This window comes from Leucopleurus acutus (genome assembly GCF_964270905.1).
Source record: "Leucopleurus acutus genome assembly, chromosome: 10".
Lineage (NCBI taxonomy): Eukaryota > Metazoa > Chordata > Mammalia > Artiodactyla > Delphinidae > Leucopleurus > Leucopleurus acutus.
The window spans coordinates 45,926,859-45,954,190 of NC_139153.1; the positions used below are offsets into that span (position 1 = coordinate 45,926,859).

Sequence of the window (27,332 nt, forward strand, 5' to 3'; positions counted from 1 at the left end):
CCTCTCTGTGCTGCGGGTAAGTAGCCAAGACACTGGGTGTAGGCCCCAGGGTTAGGTCACCAGCAGCGGCGGGGCCACCACCAGGTCGGGCTTTCATCTCTCCATCTTGTCCCCTCCAGACGTGTGCAACAGCACTGACCTTCCGGAAGTTGAGATCATCAGCCTGCTGGAGGAGCAGCTGCCCCATTACAAGCTAAGAGCTGACACCATCTACGGTTATGACCACGACGACTGGCTTCATACCCCCCTCATTTCTCCGGATGCCAACATTGACCTCACGACCGAGCAGATTGAGGAGACACTGAAGTACTTCCGTGAGTGATTCCCCTTTCTTGTGATGCCCTGTCCTCCTTAGCCACGGCCGCATGTGAGCGCTTGTCCTGGCCGCTGCATCTTGCAGCCTGCCATCTGTGGAAAGTACTTGAAGAAATGCGGCTGTGGGATTTAGCCCCATAAAAGGCCTTGACTTTGAGTCTTCTGGATAGAAATGTCAGAGTAGTGGGGACGAGGATGAGTTTTCATTTAAACCAGCTTTCTCTTAACCATATTGAAGAATAGAAAATGCTCCCACGTTCGCAGGGCAGAAATGGAGTCACAGATATGGGGAACAAAAACGTATGGACACCAAGGGGGGGAAAGCGGGGCGGGGGCGGGCAGTGGTGGGATGAATTGGGAGATTGGGATTTACATATATACACTAATATGTATAAGATAGATAACTAATAAGAACCTGCTGTATAAAAAAAATAAATAAAATTCCAAAACCTAACTAAATAAAAGTTTACTAACAACAACAACAAAAAAAAGATGGAAAAAAAAAAAGAAAATGCTCCCAGGGACTTCCCTAGCCAGGGCCAAAAAAAAAAAAATGCTCCCATTTCCTTCCATGTAAATCCTTAGAAACTTGTGTTGGGGAGGAGCTTGTCTTCATTTAAAACCCAAGGTATTGGGAATCTCTAGGCTGCTCAGTGTTTATAGGACATAGCCTGACATATCAAGGCTGCTGATTTCTGTGTGAAAGCCCACTAAGCTGGTTATTCAGGAGAGGCAAAATGTTGCTGCAGCAGCAAACTGGTCCTGCCGTGGGCTGCAGAGCTGACACCTGTTAGGGTGAGCAGTACACTAGGTGGGACTTCTTTCAGTGTGTTTGTGATGACAAGGATGTGAAACTTGATTTTGCAGGTTTGAAAAATACACGATAATTTAAAAAATTCATACCAGTGATATTGCTTTTTTTGTTTTTAGATTGAGGTCTAGTTGATTTACAACATACCAATGATGTCTCTGATGTTCACTCAAGATGTAATTTTGATGTAATTTTCCTCTTTAGAAATTCACGGCAGCCCTGTGAGATTGGGAAGACCAGTTCTCTTTTGTTTTGACCCTCCTGACTTAAAATTCAAGTTAATTTGAACCTAGTCTAAATTAGTGATGTCACTTTGAAAGTGACATCATTTACATATCCATGTATCATTGTGTCACCTTTAAAAAAAAAAAAAAAGTACAGCAGTCCTGCTTCTACTTCGAGATAACTTGGTTCAAAACCGACTTATTCAAAATAAATAAATAAATAAATAAATAAAGTGGGGGAAAAAACCCAGCGTTTTGTGCATCTGTAAAGTTTTCTGTAATTATTTTTGCTAATACAAACCAATCTCCAATATTCTTGAATTTGTGAAGTCAATAATAAACAAGTCGAACTTGCAAGTTTCTTCTTTAGCATGTATCTGGGCTATTTTCACATTTTTCTCTATTAGTAAGGAAGGAATTTTGTTTAAATTGGCCTGTGTTTTTATACTTCAGGCAAACCCTACAGTCTGTTTGTGAGCACTGCAGACGGTCAGGTTTGATAGGAGTAAAAATAGAATAGTCTACACCAGGGCAGATATGAAGGACATTAGACTTGAACTAATGGTCAAGTTGACGCTTCAGAACTTCCAGTGTATCTTGTAACCTAGAGGAGGCTCATTACAAGTCCCTTTTGTTTACTCACGGTATCTGTATGCCCAGGGACATGTGGTATTGTGTGGAAAACCGCGTCCTGGGTGACCTCCCTGGTAGGTTTCGTATTTGGTTTCTCCAGACTGCTTCACAGTAGAATTCACAACAGAGTTATTTTTCCAGAAATCCCTGTGTGTTACTTACTCTTCCTTAACAGACCCTCCTATGATTCTGCAGGACTCCGCTTGGCCATTTCTGCTGAGGGAGGCTGCCGGGTCCCTCATACACACACTGATTAATCACTTACATTCACAGTATGATTGGAACACCACCCAAGGATAATACTTCACTGTTGTCAGAGACCTTTCGTATGAATTGGCTCATCTCATCCCTGTAAAATGTCTACAGTTTGGGCCAGGCTGATTTTATTATCAAGGAAACTGAGGTGTGGAGGGCTCGTAGTATTTATTCCGTAGCACTGATCTATAGCTTCTAAAATCCTTTTAACAGTATACTTGAACAGACATTGTGGCTTGTTATTATTTGTTTGTTTGTTTTGCTTCTAGTGATATATTTAAAGGAGAGAGAGAAAAAAAATCCTGGTGGATTTGGCAGTGCATAACACAAATTATAATAAAATTAGAAAACCAAAATAAACATTGAGCAGAGATTCCGAAAGTTCTTAGAGCATGGTTGCCTTCAAGTCTAACCTTAATTCTGTATTTTCTTCTGTGGTACGTGTGCTTAGAGCAAAGTGGGTATTTGCTAAATATCAATTAAATGAACGATCAAGCGTTAACTCTTAACTTAAATACAGCGCCCTCTAGAGCAGGGCTTTCAAACTGAGGTCCTGGGACCCCCAAAGGGTCTGTAGAGAGAAATTGGAGTTCTGTTAACTTGTAAAGGAAAAAAAAATTGCATCCTTAATTTCATAAACTTCTAACTGAAATGCAGCATTTACTTTCATTATGAACATAGACAAAACAAAGCACAGTGGTATTACCAGGGCCTGTGACTTTGCCACCAGTAGAAATCACAGATATTTTCATGTCATGCTACAGAAGAAGCAGATACAGAAGAAATAAGGTCTTTACTCATCACTGCTTTGAAATTACATTCATTATTAGATGTGCTGATCTTGTTATTTAATGTGCATTGATAAAGAGGCATGTGTATTGCAGACGTCTTTTTGAAGTTTTAATAACTGCATTGACATACAATTGGTTTCCTATGTAGTCCTTTGTATTTTATTTTACGTCTCTAAATCTTTCTTCTGAGGAGGGGTCTGTGTGCCTTGCCGGACTGGCCCAGGGGTCGGTGGAAGCAGAGGTTAGGAGCCCTGCTCTGTACCTGGTGTCCTTTTTGGATTTCATCTGTTTGTTTACACGTGTAACCCAGGACACGCCATGGTTCACACCACTGAGACTCACCAGCGTATTAAATCAGTTGTGAGGTGTGTGGGAAGACAACGTAAACCTTCCTTTCATTTTAGATTTATTTTCTGCATCAATCAGGGCAGTGGTTCTCTTTGGGAATCAGGGTAAGTGGTTCCCCAGGGGGTTCTGATACGCTCCCCCAGGTGAGAACCATTGGACAAGAGGGTCACCTACACCATTGCTACACAGATCAGAGTGGACACCTTGGGTGGGATAAAACTCATTTCCTACATGTCATCCCCCAGAGGAGAGAAACGATGCTTTGCCTTTTAAATCTGGCCCTCACCTGGCTTGTTAAGAAGAGGCAAGAAAGCTTTGGGTTTCCACCTTTACCAGGTGGTAGAATGACCTTTTCAGACAAATTTCAACAGTCAAGTGGATTTTCACTCCTGTTGAGTCTGAGAAACACAGAAAATGAAAATGACCCACACAGCGAATGTACCCATAAATATGGAGCATTTAGGATTCGATGGTGCAACAGGAAGAAAGGATAGTCTTACTGTGTGCCAGGCACTGTTTTATTTTATTTAGTTATTTTTGGCTGTGTTGGGTCTTTGTGGCTGCACGCGGGCTTTCTCTAGTTGCAGCGCGCGGGCTTCTCGTTGTGGTGTCTTCTCTTGTTGCGGAGCACGGGCTGTCGGTGCGTGGGCTTCAGTAGCTGTGGTGTGTGGGCTCAGTAGTTGTGGGTTGCGGGCTCTAGAGCGCAGGCTCAGTAGTTGTGGCGCACGGGCTTAGTTGCTCCACGGCATGTGGGATCTTCCCGGACCAGGGCTCGAACCCCTGTCCCCTGCATTGGCAGGCAGATTCATAACCACTGCGCCACCAAGGAAGCCCCCAGGCACTGTTTTTAATGCTTTACAAGTATCTCATTTAATTCCCACTGTGACCTCTGAATAAAATAGTCTTGCTCTCCCTGTTCTACAGATGAGGATACTGAGGCTCAGGGAAGTTAAGGAGCTTTTGCCCCAAATCACACAGCTAGTAAGGTGGGGTGCTGAGTTTCAAACCTAGGTTGTCTGGTCTCACTTTATGTCTTAATTAGCCAGTCTCTCAGAGAAGCTAAATAAGAAAAAAATTCTAGTTTAGGAATAAAACACATTTAGTAAACGTGAAGAAAGCAAACCCTCAGCTTTAGAATATGTCAGTAGCTTATTTATTTATAAAAATGTGTCTGACATATTCAGAATTCATTTTCTTTCACTCAAGGTCACTGTCCCAAGTGAAACTTAGCCTGATGTAGCTTAATTTCAAGATGAGGTTTCCTTCTTCCCTGCGATTTTTGCCCCTGTGTCCTGTGGTCTATAGGTTATGCTTCCCTGAACTCAAGTGGAGATGACTCTGTGTGCTGTAGATTTTTCTAGTCTCATAACATTTAGTGGACACCAGCCATGAGGGTTGCCGTGTTGGTATGTAGGCAGTTACGCCTCCTTCTGATTCCTTTTCTAAGAGCACTGCTTTTTGTTAACTTTTTGGTTAAGGAAGATTGGACGAGAGAAGAAATCTCTCTCTGTATCAAGTGCAAATGATCTGCTGACAACTTCACCTCTGAGTTTATCTGGAACAATCCTTTTCCTAAGAAGAGAAGGTTATGAAGCAAATAAGAGTTTCAAGATATCATCTCACTGTTTGCTTTTGCTGTAAAGTGTGATTAATGAATCAGTCAACAGGTATTTATTGAGTGCCTGTTATGTGCCTGTAATCTTTCATGAGCTTGACTTGTTTGAGTTTCAGCTGACGTCTTCTGGCTAAGGAAGCAAAGACATCTGATTATTGATTTTCTTTCATTACCTAACCAGGGACTTTGCACCAGGTTGGGCCAACACAAGATGCCCTTGAGGCCTTCCGTTGGCATCCTGTACTGAGTTGTCTACCTTGCTTGTGTGGGAGGAGTGAATGGGGTCTGGGAACCTGCATGTTAAACCGGCTCCCCGTCCCATTTTAATTTTGTAACATTTAATTTAAACAACGACAAAAAAATCAAAGGCCGTTGATCTAGTCCAACCATTATGGTACAGCCCATGTCCACTTCATGTTCGAATAGGCCAGAGTCCTCAGCCCAGTGCCTTGTATTAAATAGGTGCTCCTTAAATAAGAGAAAATGGAAAAGCATCTTCTTCAAATTAAAAAATAAGTTTTTCTCCTTTCTTATCTTTTTTTGTAAAAACAAAGCAAAATTAAAAACAACGTACAGAATAGAAAGATGATTTTGTTTGTTGCCCCCTTCCAAAGATTGCCTTCATCTAACTAAAATCGTAAGTGAAACAAAAATAAAGGCACCACAATAGGCACTGAGCCTGTGCAAATTAAAGGGATCAATAACACACAATGCTGACCTTCTAAAGGGAGGGGTCAGAAGTTATATGAGATGGTGACCTAAGAGAAAACACTGTGTGCGTGCGTGCGTGCGTGTGTGTGTGTGTGTGTGTGTGTGTGTGTGTGTGTGTTTGCGGGAGGGGTGCCACGTGGAGCACTGACAAACATTGTGGTAGGTGGGGTTGAAAGAAGGAAGGAAAGATAAAAGATGGGAGTCAGGGGAGGTTGTACAGGGCATGGAGAAGGGATCTAATCGCCAGAGAAAACATTTCATTATCATTTGCTAACAAAAATAATACTAAAATGTATACATTATAATGTATTTATAAATAGTTGCCGTGAGTTTCTCTCACGTAAACGCCCATGTACTGGTTGTGTCCTTTCTGCTGCTCTCAAGACCTCAGGCAATTTTGTTTCCAGGTGAGGACCTGAGTGAGCCCTGGAATCTCTTGCTCGCTCCTCCTGTGAGCGGACTCTTCCTTGGGCCCATTTTCATTGCTTTTAGCTACACAGAGGCCTGCAGGGTCAAAGGTGGAAGCAGAGAAGCTCTGGCTGCACCATCACTCCCCACATGTCAGCGACACGCGGTCAAGGCGCCGCCTCCCCGCCGTTCCCCTCCAGGCGTGGGCCTGGGCGCCAGGCGTCCGGGAGAATTGAAGGAGCTTATCTCTGAAGGTCCAAAGCAGCCACGTCCATGCAGGGCACCGACCAGGACCAGGAGCCCTGGGCACAGTGTCTGGTGAGCAGGGCAGCCAGCTACTTATCCCAGTGAGCAGATTACCCGGTGACCCTTAGGCCTACTTTGTCACCTGCCACCTGCCAGCTTTCACTCTTTCTCATCATTCCAGATTCCAATGCTGATTTATCTTTGCTTTTTCTTTTAAGAACAGAAATGCTTGGCAAGCGATTCTGTACAGATTGACCGTTTTCCTTTTCATGTGAATCCAGCATGTCTAAGACAAAGTTGGAACGGACTCAGGTGGGAAATTGACATGACAGCTCAGCTTGTAGCCCATCCGCCCCTCCTGGGTGATGGGCTCAGGCCGTAGTGGTTCTGAGGTACGGTTTGTGTTCTGAGCTTCTGGTTTGTGTTTTGAACCCTGTGACGTCTGCTACATGACCTGCTGGTCCCAGGCGTGAGATGCCCTGTGCAGCCCTCCCAGGTTGCAGGAAGCAAACTCGGAACCATGCAACATATCCGAACTCTGTTTCTTCTCTGTATCCTTCTCAGATGTATGAGTGATTTTAATGAGGACTGCATCCAGGCTGGGGTGCACTTGAGTCTGTAGGTCTCTGTTGGGTGCCGTCTCCTGCCTTTGTTCTGTCCCCACCTTCTCCCTGGAGGTGGGATGGGTGCCTGCTTTTCCTGTGCTTGAAATGAGGTGGAGATGGTTTGGGAGGGGGTAGTTGACAGCAAGCTGTTCGTTAGCAGCCTGCCTTCTGCCACGGAGCTCAGTGGCTGGTAGTGGCAGTGTTTTAAAAAATTAAGATCAGAAACTCATCTTAATTTGCAGTTATCTGCAAACTCATAACTGCATCCGTAGTAATTTAATCCAAAATTGTTAGCATTTAGTCATTTTTAAAATGGATTGAATAACTTAAAAATTCTTATATATATGCATATGAGTCTATTAAATTGTGTATGTGTATATGAATACTTATGTGTTCACACAACTAATAATTAGAAACTCAGAAATTTTATTCAATTCTTCTACACGTTTAACTTTGATTACAGGTTTATTTAATTAGAGTCTTCTTAACTTGGCAGACCAAATCTATTAGAGTCTCTTAAATGCTTACAAAAGACAACATATAACTCACTTTGCAGCCCAGGATCTGATCCTCCTCCTACCTGGGGGTAGTTGTGGCCACAACATGAGGTTTTTCTGTTCTTCTACCTACCTCCTCATTCCATATGCTGTTGGCTTATTCATAGCCACCCTACTTAGAGAAATGTTCATACAGTGCTTTATAAAAGATATTAGTGCCAGAAAGAGAACAGTCATACACACCCGCCCTCCCCTACTTCTTAAGATGGATTAAAAATGTCTCTCTATTATTTTCCCCTTTCCCTAAGGCAATATATCAGTTGCCTTGTTCACTTGGTTGCCCTTTTTATTTTCATATTCATTGATGTTCGTGGCCTTTACAGACTCAACCCCTTTCCTTTAACTGTTATTAGCTATCTTTTCTTTTTGGTGTTCGAATTATCACAAGCTGGCTGGTGATGTCCTTTTAAGCAGGTGCCTATGCCTTATCACTTCTACCCCAGACCTTTTGGAATGGTCTTTTGCTTTTGTGCAACACGCTACTGCAGGCCTGTCTTGAATTTTCCTGCCCAAAGACGTGGAATCAGCAACTCTCCAAGGGGCCCTGTTAAGATTTAACCCAAATCTGGGCACCAGAATGTTGATGTGCCGGGGCTGGGTGGAATAGTGTCCTAGTTGGGCCGCTTTCTTGACAGAGCTGACAATACAGGCCTACCTCGTTTTACTGTGCTTTGCAGATAACTGCATTTTTTACAGATTGAAGGTTTTTTAACGAACAAATCTGTCAGCACCATTTTTCCAACAGCATTTGCTCACTTTGTGTGTCTGTGTCACATTTTGATAAATCTCTCAATATTTCAAAAGTTTAAATTATTATTATATTTGTTATGGTGATGTGATGAGTGATCTTTTTTTTTTTTTTTTTTTTTTTGCGGTACGCGGGCCTCTCACTGTTGCGGCCTCTCCCGTTGCGGAGCACAGGCTCAGCGGCCAGGGCTCATGGGCCCAGCTGCTCCGCGGCATGTGGGATCCTCCCGGACCGGGCACGAACCCGTGTCCCCTGCATCGGTAGGCGGACTCTCAACCACTGCGCCACCAGGGAAGCCCGTGATGAGTGATCTTTGATGTTACAGTTGCCAAAAGAGTACCACTTGCTGAAGGCTCAGATGATGGTTAGCATTTTTTTTTAGCAATAAGTTATTTTTAAATTAAGGTATGTACATGTTTTTAAGACATAATGCTGTTGCACACTTAATAGACTACAGTATAATACAAACATAACTTTTATATGAACTTTGAAACCAAAAATTTCATGTGACTTGCTTTATTGCGATATTTGGTTTATGAAAGCGGTGGTCTAGAACCAAAAACGCAGGATCTCTGAGGTATACCTATAGAATTTTTTTTAACATCACAAAAGACACATTGGTAATTTTAACTTAACTCTTACTCTCCTGATCATTTTTAATATCGTTCTTAAAAATATCTTTTCAATTTGTTTTCTCTGTGCGATGCCGACTTGAGTTATCTCCTTTAATTCTACCCCTTCTTTTTTTTTCTTTCAAATTTTATTTGTAAATACTCCTTGAATGTTTTCTCAATTATTTTTTTTCTTTTAAAGAGACAGCCTTTATTTTAAGGATTTTTACATTGAAGACTTCAAAAAGTGGTAGGTTTTTAGAACTTATTGACCCGTATTTAAAAGGAACTGTTGACAAAGATTCGCCAGAAATAATCTGAACAAACGGGAAAATACAGTTAACACTACTGAAACCTACTAAAACAATTCCAGGACATATGGTTTATCCGACATAACGATACCTCTAAGTGCTGTCACTGATATGAAACTGACTGCTTCTTTTCTAAACGCACAGTGGTATAATTAACAATATTCAGTCACTTCTGTTCTTTCCTGAATATATAAAAGTTAAAATACCAATTAAAAAACTAATATATTCTTCTCTTTAAATGTTTCTTACAGATACAATTTCAATATTGTCATTCAATAGTGGTGTGGTTTAAGCGATTTTTTTTTTTTTTTTTTTTTTGCGGTACGCGGGCCTCTCACTGTTGTGGCCCCTCCCGCCGCGGAGCACAGGCCCCGGACGCGCAGGCTCAGCGGCCATGGCCCACGGGCCCAGCCGCTCCGCGGCATGCGGGATCCTCCCGGACCGGGGCGCGAACCCGCGTCCCCTGCATCGGCAGGCGGACTCCCAACCACTGCGCCACCAGGGAAGCCCCTAAGCGATTTTTCATTCACAAGTCAAACAACAATCTACCCAAAGGGAACTGAGAGTCTCTAGGCTCATAGCGCAAATAGAGTTCGCGGATGCAGCCACTGACCTTTCTAAAATACAAAACGGATAAAATTCTTAGAGGATACATTCAGTAAGCTCTACTAAGCAGCTGGCCACAGAACTAGAACATTTGATCATTTTCCTGGTGATTTCAGTGGGACTCCAGATGTTTCCAAACTCAACTTGAACTCTCATCTTCGGCTTTGTATTTTGCTTTTCCAGTTTCGCAAATGACAAACATGATTCAAATTCCTGAAGTATTCGTTGTAGTCAAGGGCATATCCTACAACAAACTTGTCTGGAATTTCAAATCCAACAAAGTCTGGTCTGTATCCAATACTTCGAGGGGTCCTTTTCACCAGCAAGCTTGCAGCCTTGACCATCTTTAGATTATGCTGCTTGACCAAGGAAAGCAAGGTTTGCCTTGTTTTGCCAGTGTCAATTATATCGTCAACTGTCAAGACATTCTTCCCAGTTAAAGTTGAGAGATCATCTCCACCAATTACTTTTATGTCACCTGTTGACTGGTCATGACAGTAGCTCTTCAGTCTGATGCAATCTACAGTCATAGGTCTAGATCTATCACTATTTCTGTTCATTTGATGTTATCCAGCAGGTCAACAAAGAATTTATAGCCCCCCTTGAGCACACAGAGGGCCGCGATGTGATGGCCTCCCATCTCCTTCATCACATCTCGAGCCAGCCGTTCCGCCCTGTCCATAATTAGTCCATGAGGAATAAAAACCTTTTCCAAATCCTCAGCATACTGATTAGGTCTACAGAATAAATCTAGGTCATAACCTGGTGCTTCATCACTAATCACGACGCTGGGACTGCGGGTCGCCGTAACGGAGCCGGCCGGCGTGCGGGCTGAGGGCCGTCTGGGGAGGAGAAGCCGGCGGCTGGCCGAGCAGGAGGCGGCGGCGCGGCGGGAGGCGTTGGGAAAGCAGAGCGGCCCGCCCCAGCGCTCCGGCCGCCGCTGCTCACAGCCCAGGCCTGTTTTCTCAATTATAAACAGAAAAGGCTTTGGAGGTGGTTGGTGCCCGGTTTGGATTCAGTTGCTCTTGATTTTTGCTGAGTGATCCTGGTCGAGTGAGTTCAACTTTCTGAGCCCCCTTTCCTTGTCTGCCCAATGAGGGGGTATTAGGTAGCAGGGGTCTGAGGCGTGAGTGAGCTGTAAAGGGCTGTTGTCTGATGTGCAGTCAGCATTTCTTAAATAGTGTTGTGTGAACATGAGGGTGAGTGAGGGGGTCTTCTCTGAGGCTGCTCCTGGGACCAGTCCCGATTCCTGATCCTCCTGGGATGGGGCAGTGATGGGGGGGAGCCCAGGAACATCGGAGGAGGAGGTGCTTTTTCAGCTGCGGTAAGCCTGGGCCAAGGAAGGGCTGTAACTCTCTCGAGTCGTGGGAATGTTGGAGGAAAGTGTGGATTTGAAGGCAGAGAAACCTGTATTTTAACCTCGGAACCATCTCTGCAGAGTTGTGGATGGATTACTGCATCCTTCTGAGCCCAGCACATGGCAGTTTTGGTATAGAGGTTCAATTTAAAATTTGCTCAAGGCCCATAAAGTTCACCCATAAATGATGCTGTTTCCTTATTCATACACATTCTGCTTTCTTTCGCATTTTCTAAGAAAGTAAATTGGGAGACTTCCCTCGTGGCGCAGTGGTTAAGAATCTGCCTGCCAATGCACGGGACACATGTTCCATCCCTGGTCTGGGAAGATCCCACATGCTGCGAAGCAGCTTAGCCCGTGCGCCACAACTCCTGAGCCTGCACTCTAGAGCCCACGAGCCACAACTACTGAAGCCCGTGCGCCTAGAGCCCGTGCTCCGCAACAAGAGAAGCCACTGCAATGTGAAGCCCGCGCACCGCAACGAAGAGTAGCCCCCGCTCGCTGCAACTAGGGAAAGCCCGCGTGCAGCAGCAAAGAGCCAACGCAGCCCCCAGAAATAAATAATTAATTAATTAAAAAAAAAAGTCAATTGGGTATATGCAGTCTTCGGATTTGATGTAAGTTGTGTTCAGTAATTTGTAAATGGCCTCACCCCACCCCCAGATTGCCACGTCTGCTCATTACTGTGAACTCAATGCCTTCTAATGAATTATGCTGGGAAAAGCTAATAAGTGACGTTTCTACCTCATTTCCCTAATTACAGCTTAGAAAATTGTACTCTCTTTTTAATTGCTCATACTGGCTTGTTTCCTTTTTTAAGGAATTAGAGTGATGAAGATGATCCCAACTAACATTTATCGCAAACTCACTTTGTCCCAAGGCACTGTGCTCAGTGCTCTGCCATGCATTAATTAATTAACGCCTCGCCCCATCTATGCGGCAGGTATAGTCACCCCATTGAGCAGATAAGACTCAGGTGTCTAAGAAGTCACAGAGACGGGAAATGAGGATCCTGGACCAAACTTCAGGCCGCCCAACTCCAGAAGCTCTGCTCTTAGCTATGAAGCTAAACTGCCTGCCTTTAGTTGACCATCCATCCATCCATCCATCCGTTGATTTTTTGCTTTTATGGTGATGTGGGATGAATAAAATATTTTTGAAACTTGTAGCACTGTGAGGTAAATGGGCCCAGCCTTTGTTTAAGGGGTTTCTAACTGCACCTAACTTTTCTATGATGCTTTGTGGAGTTTGCATTTCCTGTTCCTTTATTCCATCTTCATTTTGAAAATTAATATTGGACTCTCCCCGCCCCGAATATTGGATTGAACTTGTTGAACATGCTGATTTTGAGGAACCTGTTAACTGTTGATCGGTTTATTTATGAGGCCTATAATCATCTTTTTAGAAACACCTTAGGGAACTTTAAAAAAATAAAGTCTCGGAAAACCTTAGGACACCAGCCTCAGCTCACCTGTCATGAGGAATGACATCTGAGAGGTCGCCTGGTGGTTTGCTGTGGGGCTCTTGAGACGTGCCATCATTGCCAGGAAGAGACATGATAAGGACCAAAGGGAGAGAGGAGATACGTTCAGATAATGGGGGCAGTTACAGCAGGAATTAAAATCATTGGCTGCTGACTTTAATTAGGTGAATATCCTAGAAAATTTTAAATGTGTATCCAAGTTAGGGTCTGAGGAGGGCGCGCGCGCGCGCGCACACACACACACACACACACACACACACTTATATAGTTTTCCTCTAAATTTTCTACCAGACAGACAGGCAGATACACACACACACACACATATACACACACACTGTAAAATCTCCCCCCCACCCCGATCTGTCTATTCCATTGAAGAGCCTTGCCATCCAGTGTAGTCTGGGGACCAGCAGCACTGCTATTATGTGGGCGCTTGTTAGAAATGCAGAATCTTGGGCCCAACTGCAGACCTGCTGCCTCAGAATCTGCCCTTTAGCAAGAGCTCCAGGTAATTCACATGCTCGTTAAAGCCTGGGAAGCCCTGCCCTAGAGGGATGCCTTTTCCTCCAAGTTCATTCACTGAGGTATCATATGCCATTGGAAGGATAAAGGGAAATTGCCCCCGTCTGGTCACTGTGGAAGGAAAGAAGCTTGCCCTCCCAGTGGTGGTTGAAGAGTCCTTTTACTATTACTCGTTCACAAATTATACAGTCTTGAGTAGAAAGTGAAGAGGAAAACTGAATCAAGGCCACACTCGTTGCTGTTGCCACCAACAGATGGTTACAGTACCTGGCTAACAGGCTGGTGAGGTTGTGTAGGTAGTTTTGCTTTAGGGCAGTGGTTTTCCGAGGGAGAGTTTGCTCCCAAGGGTCATTCGGCAGCATCTGGAGACATTTTTGGATGTCACATCTACAGAGGTGCTGGTTGAGAAACCCTGCTTTGGGGAGTGAGTTTAACTTATAGGAAGTCTAAAATCTGTTTAATTATCCCATTACTCATTTAAAAGAAATATCTCAAACATGCCAAACACTTAGGACTCATAAATGTTAACTTCACTTTTTTTTTAATAAATAAAACATTACCGATGCATTTATAAGTACAGTTTCAAAGTCCCATTCCTTCGCTCTTTCCCCAGAGGGAACCACCTTCCTGAGGGTGGGCTGTTTCCTTTGGGTGTGTATTTTTGTACCTTGATTACACATATGAATGTCCATGAAAACAGCCTATTGTATTGCATGGACCCCTTTGTAATGGCCTTCTCCTCTATTTGTATGTTGCAGGCTCTTTTTCTAGGAGTTTGAGCAAAGGCATGAGCAGAGAACAGGACTGTATCTAAATGAAAACGTTTCCATTTTCTAAGTATTTTACATTTCCTTTAGGTGGTCGTTAAAATTTTTAAGAAAACATGCTTAATGTTTAAAATCAGGTTGAGGAAAGAAGTAATGGTTGCAGATTTTTAAAGGTGGCCTTTGCAAATGCAGATTCTGTAGTGACCCAGAATTAAGCAAATAAACTTGTGCTGACATTTGTTGGAGGGTACGATGGTGGTAAGGTCCCTGGTGCTGCCCCCCTTTTCCACCTGCACCCTCCTTTCTGCCAGCGCGGCACCTCTCAGCCCCTGCTCCCAGCATCCTTGGAAGACATTTCCTCCATCTCTGCATCATTTTTCAGAGCCGGCCTGTTTCTATGGCAACTGTGAGATTGAAAGATGAGCGGGAGCGGGAGGCGAGGCTGGAGTGAGACCTCAGGGTGGTGGTGTGTGTCCCTGACGTCACCTTCTGTGCTTCTGGATAGGACGATTCTGGCTACTCCCATTCAGGGCTGCTGGCTGGTGCCGCTTTATTAGCGGGGCTGCCAGGGTCTCTGATAGCTCTGCAAATTGCCTTTCTTTCTGCTCCTCCGACCCTCCACGATTTTTCTTTTCACTGCCCCTTTTCTGTTTTGGCTCCAGACTGTCATTAAGAATGCACAGCTTAATTCTGGCGTGTTTTGGGACGCTCTTCTGCCCAGTGTTTTGGAAGGGCGGGGAGGCATGGCAGCGTTTCACTTGACGTCGATGGCGCCGTGAAGTGCATTCTCTCCTCTGCAAGAATACTGACTATGCAGAAATTTATCGAAGCGGATTATTATGAACTAGACTGGTATTATGAAGAATGCTCGGACGGTAATTATGACTCCTGCAGAACAGAGCGGGGATGTGTAGGGCCATTGTCTCCTTCGGGGGAGGGGGTGTCCTGGAATCTTCCTGGGGAGACGGGAAGAAGGAGGGCCACGGGACCAGCACCGCATGGCTCTGACCCTTGCGAAGGCATGGTGGAGGAGACAGCAGGTGGGCAGGGCTCGTGATTGTGGGAGGCTCCTTGGCAGTTTGGAGGTGGTGTTGGTGTGTGATGGGCTTGTGAACATCACACTTCAGTGGGATTGGATTCTCTCTGGGGTGATGCGTGTGTGTGTGTGTGTGTGTGTGTGTGCGTGTGCGTGCGCGCGCGCGCAAGTGGAGACGTGGTCCTCGTTAGGGTTCAGGGACTAGTGTCTTCAGGAAGTGGTCCTCTGCCCTGGGAAAATCCACCCTTTTCTGAGCCCAGACTTGGGGGCACAGGGGAGGCTGGAGAAAAGGCAGAAGCAGCCTCCCACCTGGCAGACGAGTCAAATGAATTTTCCTTGTGGGCTCCCAGAGATGGGGGTGGGAGATGTTGGGAGGGGCTGGAAGAGCCTGTATCCTCCACTGTGTGTGCAGGGAGGGTGTGGCACATTCCAGAGGAGACTGGGTGGAGTTTATGTGGCTGGATTGGCCTCAGGAGGTTCTAGGCATCAGGAAATTGCACTGAGGTGCATTCTCAGGCTACAGGGGAGGAGCCTCGGGCTCCTGTGCTGTTCACATCAAATTGTATATGACACAGTTAACCTGTCGTCTTTAATTTCTTCTTTAAAGTGACTCAATCTATGCCTTTACGTAGACACACACAAAAAGGACACAATTAATGTATATACTTGGAGGGTCCATTCCCCCAGTGATGATACGTTCCCAGCCTCACACGAGCCAGTAATAGGTAAGGTAACTATCTGGTTTTTAATTGAATCTGGAGTTTCAGTCTCTCTAACATGACTACATTTGATTAACCTGAATGATGTAACAGGCTGGGACCTGACCTCATTAGTAAGCTAAGAACTACATAATTACCTCGTTATCTGCTGATTTGTGCCTTGCCTATGGGCTGCAGGAAGAGGGCCAAGAGCCTTTCTTAGTGGGGGTGAATGGATATTTAAATGTGCTGAGAAACTTCCCTAGCTGAGCCCCACCATCCCCAAGCATTAGATGAAGAGCTTGCCATGTTGAGTCCCTGTGCATCTTTAAACATCCTGAGTAATGATGATGGTGGGCAACTTCCAGGGTCGTGAGGGGAAAAGATGACTCAGTTTTTTCTCTTTTGGGTATATTATTCTTGAAGCAAGTTCCCATCCTATTACCCAACTCCAGGAGGCAATTATAGGGGTGCTTCTTTTCAGAATCCATCATTGACCTCTTGAAGTTTTCTTGGTGATTTGTGACTCGCTGAACCCTCCATAACTTTTTAAAGTAGGGACCACAGGATCACGGAGCATTGGTTACAGCAGAGGGCCTGTCTCACAGCCCGGGGATGCACTGGGTGTGGCCATGGCTCCCACGGAGCCATCCTGGAAGTGAGGGAGGAAGGTTTCTTACTGTCTTGACCCAATTGCGACACCGTCCAGCTCTGTTTACACCCTTGTCTGAGGAAATGAAGCCAGTCACTCTCGGTGGTTAATCTGAAGGGTGAGAGGAGGCCTGCTCTTATCTGAGTGTCCATCGGAGGGATTTTCTTACCCAGCCATTTCTCAGTTGAGTCTTTTGGCCCCGAGGCAGCCAGATCTCTCTTCTTCCAGCAGAAAAGGAAAATGGAAGAAGAGGCAGCTCATCTGTCCAAGGGTAAATAAATGTTGATTGCAATTACTGTCGGAATTATGTTGAGTAAAATACTTGCCTTTATCCTCCATCCCAATTTAGATGAAGCAGAGAAGCCCACTGGGACGGAATTTACTGTGGCAACTGACATTTTCGTAATCCCCATTACATTTCGTTTTAAAGATAGTTAAGTAAAGCAGGGAATTAAAGGAATGGAAGCTCAGAACTAATCTGGTTTAGGAAACCCCACAAAACGGGGTGGAATTCAAGAATATGCTAATGTTGTCGTTACTTGTTTATACGTGTCTAACTAGGGTTCTTTCCTGACCTCGGCAGGTTAGTCTGGAAACGAAGGCAATTTGCCTTTGTGTTTATGCATCTTTAAAATTGCAAATCAGTCTTTGAATAACCCTTTCATCTCCTGGTCCTGAACTTCCTGGTGAGGAGGCCAGGTAGGAGTTAGACACACAGCGTTGCTTTGTCTCTCTTGTTATTTGCCATTCGAATCTTTAGTGAGGGAAGCTTCTAGGGAACTTTCCATACTAATAACAAAAGATAAGTCATATGTTTTGAAAAAGATGCAAAATCATCATCATTTATGTCAGAGTTACCGACTCGCACTTAAATTGCAGGGTGAGCACCGAAAAAGTAATACCTATGGGTGGGAATATAGATTGCAGGATGATTAGAGACCCCTCTTTTAAAGGTGGAATTAAGAAATGGCTGCTCTTCTCTTTCCTCTTTGAGGTTTAGGAGAGCTTTATTCAGTCCACTGATTGTATCCTTCCCCCTTAATCAGTTTTAGTTGTGGAGTCTAATACTCTGTGTCCCCCACTACCGCCCAAACAAGGGGTATGGGGCAGGGGCTTAGAATAGTAGGAAATTGGAGGGGTTGATTGCCCGATACCTTAAGGTAATTTTTAGAGGTTTGAAAAATAGCTAGCGATCAACAGAGTACAGCAGTGGTCTTTGCAGAATTTTCACACATGTACTCAGTGTTTACCGTTTAAACTCTAGCATCAGAAAGAGTGGATATAGGTATATGTATAACTGAGTCACTTTGCTGTACACCTGAAACTAACACAACACTGTAAATCAACTCTACTCCAATAAAAATTGAAAAAACAACAACAACAACAACTGTAGCGTCAAACAGGGTCCTGGTTACCTACGTTGGCTGTGTCCCACCTCTCATTGCAGGAACCTCTAAAACCTGGCAAATAATGACAATCATTCGCTTATTAAAAAAGCAGATTCCCAGACTAACTCCAGACCAGGAGAGGCCCTGAGAAATCTGAATCTTTAGTGCACGCTTTCGGTGATTCCTTACATCAGGTGTGTTTGGGAAACTATGCCAGTGTGAGTGGAGACCATTCCTGGGCACAGGGGTCTGGAAGATAATTCTTTATGTCTGTCACGAAATCCCGTGTTGTTTCTTGGCTACACTGGTCACTTAAAAAAAGTATGCCTATAAAGAGTGTGAGGCTTTTTTAATTTTCAGAAAGGCTTGGGTTCAATTATATATGTCCCTAAGTTAAAGAAATGGAGTGCACTTTTTTTTTTAAAAGAAGATGTTGGGGGTAGGAGTTTATTAATTAATTAATTTTTGCTGTGCTGGGTCTTCGTTTCTGTGCGAGGGCTTTCTCTAGTTGTGGCGAGCGGGGTCACAAGATCTTCATCGTGGTGCGAGGGCCTCTCACTATCGCGGCCTCTCTTGTTGTGGAGCACAGGCTCCAGACGCGCAGGCTCAGTAGTTGTGGCTCACGGGCCTAGCTGCTCCGTGGCACGTGGGATCCTCCCAGACCAGGGCTCGAACCCGTGTCCCCTGCATTAGCAGGCAGATTCTCAACCACTGCACCACCAGGGAAGCCCTGGAGTGCACTTTTGTAGTTATTCTAGAAATAGGTAGAATGCCAGAAAAGAGTGCTGGCCTGGAGTCTGCCTTTGGGGCCTGTTTTGCATTCTGCATTGCTGTGTGGTGTTAAAAAGCAAAACTCAACGGATAAATATAAAGATCAAATTGGCTTTCTTCAGCGATTCATGAATTGAGCAGCATCCCGTCTAGCAAGTAGAAAGGATCTCTGAGGAGCTGTATAAGATGGAAGGCTTTTATAGACAGATGGGAGCAGGGACAGGGAAAAAGCAGATTATCTCTCTTTCTTTGGGGGATGGATGGGGTCTGTCGGGCAGATTACCTCATTACTGCTGACCGGGAAATTCCAGACGGACTGGTTAAGACTCCATTCCTGGGAGAGGCTGAAACTGCATTTAGGTCGGGTGTTAAGTCTTGGTTGGCTGCCCTGGGGCTTAGCACAAGCAACTCCATCTGGGGCCTGTTGTTTCTTTTTACCAGTGGTTGGGTACATCCTGGGACCCCAGTGAGCCTCTGTCAACCCAGCTTTCTCATCTGGCAAATGGGGATAACCACGTTGGCCAGAACCATTGCGAAGGAGGGCAATGCGTGTAAATAAAGTAAGAGCTCTTTGTGATCGGCTAAGTGCCAGGCCAGTGCTTAATTTTATTTTTTCAGAAATAGTACCAGTTATTAAGTTCTTTTTAAAAATCCCTTTCAAAAGGTAATTGGTATTTTGAACAAGGTATAGTCTCTTGGGAATCCCCTGGGGGTCCAGCGGTTAGGACTCCACGCTTTCATGCTGAGGACGCAGGTCCAGTTCCTGGTCGGGGAACTAAGATCCCACAAGCTGTGCAGCGCAGCCAGGAAAAAAAAAAAAGGTGTAGTATCTTGACCACCTGTTTCTTGCTGCAATCTCTTTTGTAATCATCCACCGTCGTGTCCCCTTTTACAACATTATAGGTTTGAATGTCACAGCAGGAGGTGGTCTAATTCATACTGATTTTATAAATGGGGACACTCAGGCAGATGTGCAGTGGTTGTTTTTAGGACTTCTTATTCCATAATGAAAATCCACAGCATGACACACAGGTGGCACGGGTGCTGTTCCCTGACTGCAGTGACCTCTAAAATGTCACCCAGGCTCAGGGTGGCTGGTTTGCGAGTGAAGTTTTGTCAGAGGTATTTTAAGCATGAATTGAAAAACTGTTACTAGGCTTTTGAGATGCTTTTCTAACTTTCCTGCACTTGTGTTCAGACATGTAAACAGGCCCCATTTTTCATGTGTGTTTATTGTGGGATGGACCATTGGAGGTGGAGGCTGACTTTCCCTTTCCAACTCAGCAGTCTTCTGAATGGCTGTTAAGATGATTTAAAAAAAAAAAAAAGAACTAAATGTAAATGTATGACGTAGCTGTACATTTTTATCAGCAACTTTGGTAAAGCAGAGATAACGTCCTCCCTCAGATGTAGAAGCGGAGGACTAGAGGACGGGTGAGAGGGCCAGAGGGAGCTTAGGGCCCAAGTTTTCAGAGCTTTGTGTTTCTCATTTATTTTTTTTTAAATAGCATAAGTAAGGGCCTTGGGGAAGTGACCCCCAGTGACGGGCCACCCTGCTCTGTACAGGCAGAGAAGTAAAAGGAGAGGGAGGCTCGTGGAGAGGAGCAGAATGCATGGGATACAGAGGGGAAGGAGACTCTTGACAGAGGGTGAGGGGGGGTCAGCAGGAACAGGTTGCAGGGGAAAAGCAGGCCAAGCTGGCTGAGGAGCATCAAGTTCATGTCTGAAGACGAGGGGCATCCTTGGGCGTGCCTGTCCAGTGGGACTTTCTTTGATGATGGAAACGTTCTGTGCTGTCCAGTTTGGTAGCCACTAGCCCCATGTGGCTATGGAGTGTCTGAAATGTGGCTACTGCCACTGAATTTTGGATTTTATTTAATTTTAATCAATAGAGATTTCAATGTAAATAGCCCTAGTGGCTCGTGACCACTCTTTGGGCAGCGGAGGGTGGACTTCTGTGGGGTGTGCAGAATAAATCTGGAGAGGACACTCACAGGAAGAGCTCCCTCTGATTGGAGGGAGGCGAGTGACACTTGCCTTCTGTGGCCTTGAACGTTCCTGGACGTGGGTCAGAACCCGTGCCCTGCCCCCCTGCTCTGGGCCACGGCTCTAGTCCTTACTTCTGGGACAGCACACACTGTAGCTGCTTGACTGTCCGGGGTGAGCTGGGCCACCCTCAGCTCCACCTCCCATGTCCATGTCCCATGGTCCATCCGTCACCTGGCACAGGGATTCCCAGGCTTTCGTGCTGGTCTTTAGGGGTCTGTTCTGCTTTGACTTTTGGAAAACTGTTCTCTTGAGAAGGTACACTTTGTCCCATCTCTGCCTTTAACCTTGAAGTGAATGCAGATGGGGATGAGGTTGGAGAATTCCCTCACACCCCTGCAGAGGGAGGGAGGGAAGGAGGAAGGGTTTGAGGTGGGGAGTACCCCGAAGAATGAGAGAAATGGGGTGACATGGGGAGGCTAGGATGGTCTTGTGTTCACAATGCCATGTCCTAAATTTATCTTTTAATTTACATGTATATATATTTTAATTATATAATATATGGAGACTTGAACATCATTTGCTAAAGGTAGCTTAGAATTGAGTTAAAAGATGAGTATAACCAACTGGTTATGAGTAAACTCACTTAAAAGTATTTTCAAATATATGAAATCAGCTTTTTTTTCATTTATATATACTACAGCCCCTCCCACTAGCCTGCACATCTTATAGTCAATCTGATACTCGCCGAATGAATAATGCACAAAGTGGAGCTTCCTCCCTCCCTCCCTCCCCTCCCAGAGCTTCAGACTCACTGTCCTTTGCATTGAGTTAACAAGCCCCAATCGTTAAAGAACGATTTTTTTCCCGAGTGTCTGCCTTTATAAACATTGTATTTAAAGCTTATGAAGATTTTCGAAATGTGATTTTGAACTCCCTGCTACTGAATTTCTACTGACCCTACATTTTTTTTTTTTTTTTTTTTTTGCGGTACGCGGGCCTCTCACTGTTGTGGCCTCTCCCGTTGTGGAGCACAGGCTCCGGACGCGCAGGCTCAGCAGCCATGGCTCACGGGCCCAGCCGCTCCGCAGCATGTGGGATCCTCCCGGACCGGGGCACGAACCCGTGTCCCCTGCATCGGCAGGTGGACTCTCAACCACTGCGCCACCAGGGAAGCCCTGACCCTACTTTTTACAAAGAACACATTTTTATCATCCTAAAAGGTAGCAATCATTTTCAGGTTCCAGAAAAGTAACCCGGCAATGAGTATGTCTCTAGGTGTTAATTTCTTAATAAAATCTTTATTCTATTCTGGTTTTCTATTTATAGACACTGGTCTGTGGTCTTCTATTCGTTTTTATGGAGGTAGCGATTCAGTTTAGCAGACATTTTTAGCCGACTTAGCAGGATCTGCAGCCCTAAGGATTTAAAGATGGACGAGACCTAGTTCCTGAACTTGTGCAGAGAATTCTTGCTGACGATCTGGCCTCTGCTAGAGGCCCCCTTGGTTACCTGAGGGAGGTGACTGGGCAGAGAGGTGGTTTAGGTCTGCTGCTATAGCTGTTAGGAGCAGGGAGACGTGCCACAGTGTAGCGGGGAGGTGGCTGAAGCCCAGGAATTGTAGAATGTGCCATGATTCTCTGAGACACCATTGCTTCAGGCCACCTTTCAGTGCGTTTGATGGAAGGAGCTGCCATTTCACTGTTACAGGCAAAATCAAACAGTGTAGAGGAATTGGTCGTGAGATGTGCAATAAAACTTGATTCTTTTCTCAGGCAACTTTGCAAACTATTAGGCTGTAGATTTTTTTCCCCTTATCCTGCCATTAGAAAAGATCTTTATAAATTGGGCTGTGTATACACAGATGTAGGGTGAGAGTGTGATTTACAAAACGCAGTTGAAAAAAGAGCAAATGCAATGTATTATTACCAAAGAAAAACTGGGGTGAAGTAAGCTTAATACAAGTAGTGCTCACTGCAGTTTTTTCTTTTCCTCTTGCTAGAAACCAGAATGATCTTTTCCTTCCCTCTTCAGCCCTGTGTCATGCTGTTGTCACAGTCAGATTTGTCTCAAGTTTTGAAGCACGCCCACAGGAACTCTCTCACCTGAGGGAACTGGGCAATCAGTCACCAGGGCATCTCCTCCGCCAGAGCTCCACCTTTAGACAGGTGTGCCTGCTTGAGGCATGGATGGTATTGCCCTGTGCAGTTGCTGCGAAACTTCCAGGAAGCTACCATTCCTCATTGCTTCTGGGGGAGCAAAAGCGGAAGAAGAATCTGGATGCAGAGAGCTGGCCCAAGGCCGTGCACCTACCTGCTCGCCTTCCTTCTGACTCCAGAGCACCTGTTAGGGCCACCCCAGGGCTGGGCAGGGCTTTCCCATTCCGATAGGTGCTTCTCCCCCCCTTCGCCCCGCCTCCTTCTGTGGGAGCCACCCGCTTCCGGGTCACCTGGGCGCCAATGGGCCAGTGGCCCTGTGCACACTCTCCACTTCAGCTGAGCCAGGGCTTGTCCGTGGCCCCAGCCAAGGCCCAGCGTGCGCCCCGGGGGCCCCGGCCCCAATGCCTCCTCCGGGAGGGCAGCCAGGAGCTCCTTCAGGGACCGCTCCTTTGGGTGATGTTTTGGCTTTGGGGTGACTTCAGCAATGTCCCTAAGAGATGTGGGAGGAGAAGAAGAATATTTTGAGTGTGACTGCCAGGGTGAAGAGAGGAAGCCCATCCACAAGCAGCCTGAAACCCTGGACCTCTTGGAGGAGGGTAAATTCTGTTCTTTGTGCCAGTCTGATCCTTTCCCTCTCAGTGTCTATGTAGGCCTGGCTGTTTCACTGATCTCACAGCAGTCTTTTATTTTCGTAGTGGGGTATAAGGTCAAGTACACACGTCTTACGTGACGAATGTAAAGCTGCCAGGAGAGAAGCTGCGTTTCCAGCATCCTGGGAAGTCCCCTTGCCCCCCTTTCTTTCTAGTTTACACTTCCTTCCTGGGAGACCACTGTCCTGACTTGTGTCACCTTAGGTTTGTTTTACCTGTTCTCGATCTATGTAAGTGGAATCAAACAGTGTGTATTATTTTGTCTAGCTTCTGTTGCTTAACCGAGGTCTTTGAAATTCATACTTTTTTTTTTTGCGGTACGTGGGCCTCTCACTGTTGTGGCCTCTCCCGTTGCGGAGCACAGGCTCCGGACGTGCAGGCTCAGTGGCCATGGCTCACGGGCCCAGCCGCTCCGCGGCATGTGGGATCTTCCCGGACCAGGGCACGAACCCGTGTCCCCTGCATCGGCAGGCAGACTCTCAACCACTGCGCCACCAGGGAAGCCCTGAAATTCATACTTTTTGCAAACGTCGGTAGTCCCCCCGCATGCACACACTTTATGGCATTCCAGCACTCTGTTTTAAGAGTTTTCATTGTTTTCTTCTGACTGAATGGCTTTTGGTGGGTTAATGGACAAGAAACTGAGTCGTCATTAAATAATACGTTTTTGTTTACTTTAGGAAATTGTTTATTTTAAAAAATTATTAATCACCAATTTGAAATAGGGATTTTAAAAAAGTTTGGAAATATTTCAAATAGAAAAGTACAAGGGCTGACATTGAAATTACCTGGGAACTCACCACCAGGCTGTATCAGAGGGGTGCTGCTTTTGGAGAAGAGGGGAAGTGTTTTAAATAAAGATACACCTAAATGCTGAGTGTGAGTTTCCTAATTGGGCTTTTGGGGCTTTCACTCACAGCCCGGAAAAAGAGATTTTTGAGGGGGTGTTGTGAAAAAGAATGTTTAAAGAGTGACTGCAAGAAGTTCTTTAGGTCTTGAGTAAAAGCAATCAAAAAACTTTTTCAAAATTCTCCTCTGTGATGGCCTGTTTTCATGTCTCAGAATAACTTTTTATTTTTTAAATGGTTTACAATTGGCTATATACTGAAAGTGTTTTTCTTTTGAGGTTACTGCCCTGAAAATGTTAACACTTCACCTATAGGACAGTTAAAAGTGTTTAATTGGAGAAAGGGGGAGAGCAGTGCTGAAACCTGGCACCCCCTGCCTGGTCCTTTCATGAAAGAGATGGTGGAGGTGAAAGGAGAGAGGAGTGAAAGACCGACTGGGACTGTGCATTTGTTGGGTTCCTGGAAGTGATCAAGAGAAAGGCCTCCATCTGCTCTTAAGAACTAGGGCCAGCCCACATTTCACTGGATCAGCTCGTGTCCCTTGAAGCTGGGCCGCTCAGCGTGCATCCTGCGTACCCACATCACCTGGGAGCTTGTTAGAAATGCAGACTCCCAGGCCCCACCCCAGACCTACTGGGTCAGAATCTGCATTTTAACAAGACCTTCAGGGGATTCCTATGCACATTAAAGTATGAGATGAGCTGCTGCCTAAAAGCATAGTAAGATCATTTTTAAAATCAGTTATTGAACCATATGATTCTAAAATGAAAGGTTTTACTAGGTTCTAGAGCAGTATATATCCTCGTCGAGAGAAGAAAAATCATATTGTATGTATTTTATGTACATATATCTATATATTTTGAACTTTTTTTTTAAACTGATAGCCCGATGATGATGATACCAGTGTTTAGTATGTACTTGCTATGGGCCAGGCACCATTGCAAGTACTTTAAGTGGATTCATGCATTTAATCCTTAAAATGACCATAAGAGGTTAAGTACTGTTATCATTTTCCATTTCATAGACTTATAAGAGGAACCTTCAGCAACTCTTCTAAAGTTACACAGCTCATAGGTGATTTCAGCCTACATAGATTGGCTCTAGGGCCCTGCATAGACTGCTCTTAGGTACTGTGCCAGCAGTTCTCAAGGTAGGGTCCCTACACAGCAGCAGCAGCATCACCTGGGAACGGGTTAGAAATGCACATTCTTGGGCCCCGCCCTAGACCTGCTGAGTCAGACATGCTGGGGTGGGACCCAGCAATCTGGGTTTTAACACACCTTCTGGGTGATTCCAGTGCACCTCGTCCTGTGCTGGTCCACATCTCACAGATGACAGGGTCTCTACTTTGGGATCACATTCGATGGTAGGGGTCGGGGGGTGGGGGGGAACAGTCTCTGTATTTGCCGTCTTAAGATAGACTGTTACATTTCTCTTCCTTGTCTCTTCTTTGTCCCCATCCAATTTCCCTCCTTTCTGTAATAAAATTTTTTTTTAGCTGTCCTGAAGGTGAAAATAATATTTTCAGGACAGTAACTGCAAAAGAAAGATACAATTGCCCCTCGGTATCAGCCGGGGATTGTCTCCAGGACCCCCTTGGATACCAAAACCCACGGATGCTCAAGTCCCTTATATAAAATGGCATAGTATCTGCATATAACCTACACACGTCCTCCCGTATACGTTAAATCATCTCTAGACTACACATGATACCTAATACAATGTAAACGCTATGTAAGTAGTTGCCAGTGTGGCAAATTCAAGTTTTGCTTTTTGGAATTTTCTCTTTTCTGAATATTTTCAATCTGGAGTTAGTTGAATCTGCATATGCAGAACCCATGGATATGGAAGGCCAACTAGACTTCATTGTCAACATGCTTAATTTTCTTTGTAAATTGAAATTCACTAGACTTGTTCCCGGCCTGAAGGAAGTCTGTGGCGTAGATCAGGAAGACAGAGGTTTGGTTTGGAAGGCTTGGTTTCTGTGTCCAGTTTTGCTGGAAGCCTGACCTGTATCCCAGAGCAAGGTGTTCACTGGGCGGGACCCTGTTTTCTTCTGACCCTGTGAATAGTGAGAATATGTGCGAGACATGGATGTAACCGTGTTCCCTGGATTCTGAGGTGATCTAGGTGGTTTTCTATACCACTAATGGTTCTAAAAGAGATACTTCTGATTGAAAACTGAAGGACAAAATGAGTTTGGGGTAACACTCATATTGGTAGCCATGGATACAGGAGACATTTGTTGTTCCCTCCCAGGTCACCTTGTGGGGGTGATAGGCTTCCCAGTGTCACCCGTTTAATCTTCAAAACAGCCTTTGAAATAAGCATTACTCCCATTTTGCACTCAAAGACACTGAGGCTCAGATATGTCGTCCAGAGTCCCAGGGCCACAAGCACAGAGCAGGGCCCTCGCCCTGCCTTGGGGTCTGCCCTCCGCCACACCCAGGCTCTCAGCTAGTAGAGCCTCGGGCCCTTGCCTCCCATTACCTCATGTCCTCCTCATAACCCACAAGGCACCCGGAGAAGCAGCTTGCTTGGCTCACACAGCTGTCAGAGGCAGCATTGCTCTTTCTGTCTTCAGGAGAGAAAATACCTGGGCTCTGTGTCTTCTGGTCACTGGAGGCTTGCGTTGTGCAGAAACTGAGTCGATCTCAAGTGATTTCTTACCGAATGGTGTTCTTGAAGACAGGCTTTGCTTGTTTTCCCCCATCCCGTCTGCTCAGGACGAGCTGGAGCGGGGGGAATCGCAGTGATGCTGAGTGACATGGTGATCACACCCCCTCTGTGCCCGAGTGGCGGCACCTACACCAGGAAAACACTGGTGAAGAGTGGAGTTTTGTCATCACTCCCTTGTGGTTTGTGGCATGGCAGTTTCCCTCAGCTTTCTCAAGGAGAGGCCTGACGAAGCCCGACTATGTAATGTTTTTTCACCTGGACGCTTCTGAGGCTGTTACCCAATTGCAAGCTTGGTCCCTCAGTTCCTGGCAGGCGTCATTCAGGATTGCCTTCGGGTGGCAGGATTTGAAAAGAGCATGTGGCATGGTCTGGGGTTTACTGAGACCGTGGGACAGCGCACGTCCCCTCCTCAGAGGCGGCTGCTGTCAGTCTTTCGCACAAAGGGCAGTTTTCAGGTGCTGAGCACTAACCAGTAATTATCACCTGCAAAAGCTGAGATGAAAACGATGGCCAACGTCCCATGTCCAAATTCTCCAGGTGG

At 45.4% G+C, this 27,332-nt stretch overlaps 1 protein-coding gene and 1 pseudogene across 2 annotated transcripts in view; one reads left to right on the forward strand and one right to left on the reverse strand.

The window, feature by feature from the left end:
• Positions 1 to 27,332, forward strand: part of TRAK1 (trafficking kinesin protein 1) — a 104,637-nt gene that overhangs the window by 26,314 nt on the left and 50,991 nt on the right. Inside the window, exon 2 of the mRNA XM_082849146.1 lies at positions 120 to 314. The gene's annotated coding sequence lies outside the window, so the exon portion shown is untranslated. The remainder of the gene's footprint in view (positions 1 to 119; positions 315 to 27,332) is intronic.
• On the reverse strand, positions 9,935 to 12,690 carry LOC309966970 (hypoxanthine-guanine phosphoribosyltransferase-like; annotated as a pseudogene). Its single transcript has 2 exons — positions 12,624 to 12,690; positions 9,935 to 10,752 (listed from the first exon to the last, which is right to left on the reverse strand). The product of its transcript is annotated as a hypoxanthine-guanine phosphoribosyltransferase-like (transcript).